Here is a 5,000-nt window from a genome sequence, read left to right as displayed (position 1 = left end):
TACATACGGGTGAACGTGGGAGTTGCAGCCCACGAACGAAGAAGGCGTAGTAGTAGCAGCAGTAGTAGTAGTATCATCGACATCAACAAATCATCGTCCTTAGCATCACCACCCATCACACTGACCTGCAGCGAGACGACAGGGCTGAGGCCCATCTGCTTGCTCAGGTCGACGACCCTCTGCAGTTGCCAGCCGGTGAGGTTGCTGACGCCTACGTAGCGAACTTTGCCCCCCCTCACCAGGTCGTTTAACGTCCTCAGGGTCTCCTCAACCGGAACTGCGTCATCCCACGCGTGCGTCTGACGTCACAGCGGGGAAGACGTGACAAGACAGGACAAATTGTTCGTGACGAAGGTAAAAGATTAGCACGGGACACGCTTCTGTTTTCTTGTTTTGATTTTTTTTAGTTTCATTTTATTAATCAAATCATTTCTTATCCAGCCTTTTTAATGAGGGACTAAAGCGAAAGAGATTAGGAGGGGAAGGAAGGAAGGAAGAAAAGGAAGGATAGAAGAAACACAAGGAAGGACGGAGGAAAGGAAGGAAGGAAGGGAGGGAGGAAGGAAGGAAGGAAGGAAGGGAAGAAGGAGGGAAGGAAGGAAGGAAGGGAGGGAGGAAGGAAGGAAGGAAGGACGGAAGGAAGGGAGGAAGGGAGTAAGGAAGGAAGGAAGGAAGGAAGGAAGGAAGGGAGGAAGGAAGGAAGGGAGGAAGGAAGGAAAGAAGGAAGAAAGGAATACAGGGAGAAAGGAAGAAAGAAAAAGAATGGAACGAACGAACGAACGACAAATAGGATAAAAGGAAGGATGGAAGGATGGAAGGGAGGAAGGAAGGAAGGAAGGAAGGAGCAAAAGGAATGAGGGAAAAATAAAAAGACGTTCCAAAAGGAAAGAACAATCACACTGACAAATAACACCCCCACCCCCACCCCGCACAAACGCCCACACTCACAATGCCCACTACCACACACACCCTCCAACATCCCCCGCATCCACTCCTCGCCCCCCCCCCCCCCCCCCCGCCCCCCCCCCCCCCCCACACACACACACACACACCCACCTCCCCACCAATCCCCACCCTCCCCCCTATCCATGCTATCTCAAGCCCTGACAAAGCGCGTTGGGTTATGCTGCCGATCAGGCATCTACCTAGCAGATGTGGTGTAGCGTGTATGGATTTGTCCGAACCCAGTGACACCCCCCGCCACCCCTCCCCCCCTCCATCCCCCACGAAAAATTAAGACGAACTGAATTGCTAACCGTATGTTGTGTTTTCCCTTGCAGAAATCCTTGTGAGTTGCTTGTTAGTGTTGATTTTCACGTCATGCCTTTCCCTATCCCCTACTCGCTGCCAACACAGAGATTCCGTGAGGGTGTTGGTTCGAATCCCGCTCTCGCCCTTTCTGCCAAGTTTGGAAAATCAGAATGAACGTCTAGTCTTTCGGATGAGGTGATAAATCGAGGTCTCGTATGCAGCGCACTGAAAAAGAACCCATGGCAACGAGAGTGTTGTTCTCTGGCAAAATAATGTAACAAGAAATCCACTCTGATAGGTACACAAATGTCTCAGCATGCACTCAAGGCCTGACAAGCGCGTTGGGTTATGCTGCTGTCAGGCATCTGCCTAGCCGATGTAGTGTAGCGTATATGGATTTGTCCGAACGCAGTGACGCCTATTTGAGAAATTGAAAATGAAACTTTTAGGGCTGGATGTAAAGCAAAAACTGTGTAAGATTATTCTTCTACCCTCGATAAAGAAGTTGTTTTTTGTTGCTGCTGTTGTTGTTGTTTTTGTTTTTGCTGTATTCACAAATCTTCCCCTTCCTATCTCTGCGGCTGCCTTCACCTCTACGCTCCATCTCGCTCACTACGATCGGCTTCGGACCCACTCTGTTTACGCATACCCAGATTCAAACACTCGACTGTTGGCCGCCGTTCTTTCTCTGGACCTTGCAATTGGAATGAACTTCTTCTTTCGCTTCGTCAAGTCTCCCCACACTCAGCTCTTTCAAGTCTGGCCTTAAAACTCACCTCTTCCCAAAATAGCCTCCCTTCCCTACCTCTTCCTTGTCTTCGGTTTCTCCAGTTTTAGAGTTATGCATGCATGTGAATGACTGGTGCGAAAGCGCTTTGATTTGTCTATGCACAAGATTCAGCGCTGTATAAATACCATTGTTATCATTCTATTATAATTATTAGTGTTATTTACTGGACCTACCTGCAGCAGGTCTATGTAGTCGGTCCGCAGCCTGCCCAAGCTGCCCTCCAGGGCTTGCACGACGTGACGCCTGCTGAGGCCGGCAGCGTTGGGGTTGTCAGGGGACCCGGATTCCCGGCCCCCAAAGGGGTCCTGGGAGTCGGTGGGGAACCGAACCTTGGTGGCCACCACGAAGCGGTCCCGCTCCTGACTGCGATACAATGAGGTTCACCGTTCGGTTCTAGGCAGCCACACACTGCTCAGTTTCATTTAGCCAACACCCGAGGAAAATTCAATGAGCTATTTCGTGATTCTGTACGTGTGTATCCTCTTCTTCCTCTAGGCCAGGGGAAGATATGATTAACAAATAGTAAAGAGTGGTAACTCTCTCCATTACACAAGGTACACAACTTGAAGTCAGTGATGCTTACGCTACCGATTCAGCTAGCACACAGGTAAATAAAAGGTACATTGGAACAAACCCAGACACTTCCTCAAAAAAGGAAGCGCCGGGCATGTCCTTATACCAATCGTTTGACATGTGCACACAGCAGCAAAGACAGAAGAAATGTGCAAACACAAATTAGCTTTTATTCAAGACTGGCATAGCCTTCTTTAATCCTGAATTAGCCACACAGAACACATGGACAATACAGAACAAATACATGGTTGCCTCGGTGGTTTATCAACTGGAAATTAACAAGTGGAAATTACAATGGTGTTTATACACATCTCCTTTTTCGTCAATATTTTTTTCTTATGTCCGAGTAAGTATTATCTGTCTGTTTAGTGTGTATTGAAATAAACTATGCTAAACTGATGACTAAATGCTATCATGTGCCCCGTTCATTATTTACAAAACGGGATGATTGTAAGGAAAATGGTATCCTATTTTTCTAGATCCATTTTTTTACAGGGCAACATATTTATATCGGGGATTGGAATTTGTTATTTTGATATACTACTTTCCTAGATCCATTTTTTTACAGGGCAACTATTATATCGGGTGATTGGGAATTGTTCTTTTGAAAAATGGTTTCACGTGTTTCACGTGCATTTTTGTAATCACAGCATGAGTTATGAATGTGATGTGCTGCTGTGAAGTGTAGATTTGTTGCCAGATGGTGTCATGAAGCTGTCCAGGTTAGGACATATTTTTGCCTGTAAAGGTATGTTGAAAATTATTGCACTAAGTTTGAAATGACTTTGACTACGTTTTGCGATGGGATATTGACCACAGTATATAAAAGCAGGACATTTGAATGGATAATTTAAGTAGCGTTTGAATGAGACACATTGATATGTTGTGGTTGATTTGATGTTGTTGTAAAGCTTGTATGAGTAATCAGTACTTGGTGCTATGTTGATATACAGTTGATAATAGATAGTAGTTACTTAAATTTGTCTTAAGTTTTGTTGGACTATTCAATGGCTAAGAAATGGTACTTTTTTTTAAACATTGAATTGTGTAGTAGCTAAGCAGCTACATTTTGGTATTTCCTGATGGGATGAATGGGAATCATTTTAAAGTAATTGTATTTTGTATTACTTAGGGTGGTGAATGGACATCGTTTTCCAAGCGAATATTTTTTTTATTAGCTTCAGTGATAATTGGAATTTATCTCAATAGTATTGGATGAAGATTTTCTCTTTAGTGTTTATGTAAAGGTATGGTGTCTATGTTGTCTTGTTTGTCCACTTAGGTTTCTAGGAATAATATTCAAAACATGGTCTGTAGTGGGACTGGAAATGAGGGGGGTTTGCATCCAGAAAGTCAAGGAACTGACGCATACTAAAAATGTGCAGGCATCTAGTGGCTGGGACAGGCCACGGGTTTTGGTTTTGTGCTGAGGTGCCAGGGACTGGCACTGGACTTCATAGAGCTGGATGGTGGGACCATCGGGGCAAACTATCGGCACAGGGGAAGAACATGATGGTGGGACCATCGGGACGTGCTGAGTGAGGAGCCAGGAGCTGGCAAGACTGCTGAAGAACGTTCAAGGCGGTAACGTTAAAATTGTTTCCCCCCATAAAAAATTATATTCCAGTCCAGGCCATACTTAGAAATTTTTGATATCTTCTTAATTATAAATAAAAGGGTGTGGTTAATAAGTGTTTTCGTGTTTTGGGGAGAACACGTTCTGATTGGAGTGACAAGTGAACAGATAGCAGGCATACACTTACAAGCAAGCACACTCATTCTTGTGTAGTTATTTCTGTCTATCTGGCACTTTCTTTACAATGATGGGCCACATTTTTTCCCCTCCAGTTATCTGTATGAATGTCAACGCCTTGTTGTGAACACTGCTCATCCCGTCCTGAGGGGGGCAGATTGTGGACATTGCCGGATCATGAATAAAATACACTGGCACAAACCTTACCCAGCCAACCAGGAGCCGATAAATCTCTCCGAGTCTCCGTGACCGTAGATGCCGCAGGTGTCAAAAAAGTTACCTCCCCATTCGACAAATCTGTTGAGCATTTGATGGGTTGAGCTTTCGTTGAGTTGACCTGGCGTTTTGTACTGCCCACAGTGAGATAGCACAGTGTGTCTGGTGCGGCGTGCTGTGCTGTGCTGTGCTGTGCTGTGCTGTGCTGTGGTTCTGTTGTTTTATGGTGTGGTGTGGTGTGGTACAGTGTGGATTGTTGTGGTGTGGTACGTAGTGTGGTGCGGTGCGCGCACACACACACACACACACACACACACACACACACACATGAACACACGAGCGAGCACGCACACACGCTGTATACACTGAAGTCACTTGAAGCCTAAACACACACACACACACACACACACACACACA

At 45.6% G+C, this 5,000-nt stretch overlaps 1 pseudogene across 1 annotated transcript in view; it reads right to left on the bottom strand.

Annotated features, from left to right (window-relative positions):
* LOC143289731 (1-deoxyxylulose-5-phosphate synthase YajO-like) overlaps positions 1 to 5,000 on the bottom strand; it is a 13,221-nt pseudogene that overhangs the window by 7,983 nt on the left and 238 nt on the right. The window contains exons 2-4 of the transcript XR_013056270.1: positions 4,575 to 4,717; positions 2,215 to 2,404; positions 126 to 299 (exon numbers count right to left, since the gene is read on the bottom strand). The product of XR_013056270.1 is annotated as a 1-deoxyxylulose-5-phosphate synthase YajO-like (transcript). The remainder of the gene's footprint in view (positions 1 to 125; positions 300 to 2,214; positions 2,405 to 4,574; positions 4,718 to 5,000) is intronic.

Source organism: Babylonia areolata, chromosome 14 (genome assembly GCF_041734735.1).
Source record: "Babylonia areolata isolate BAREFJ2019XMU chromosome 14, ASM4173473v1, whole genome shotgun sequence".
NCBI classification, from domain to species: Eukaryota; Metazoa; Mollusca; class Gastropoda; order Neogastropoda; family Buccinidae; genus Babylonia; species Babylonia areolata.
Note: the sequence above shows the minus strand (reverse complement) of the source record. Positions and strands in the feature narration are given on the sequence as shown.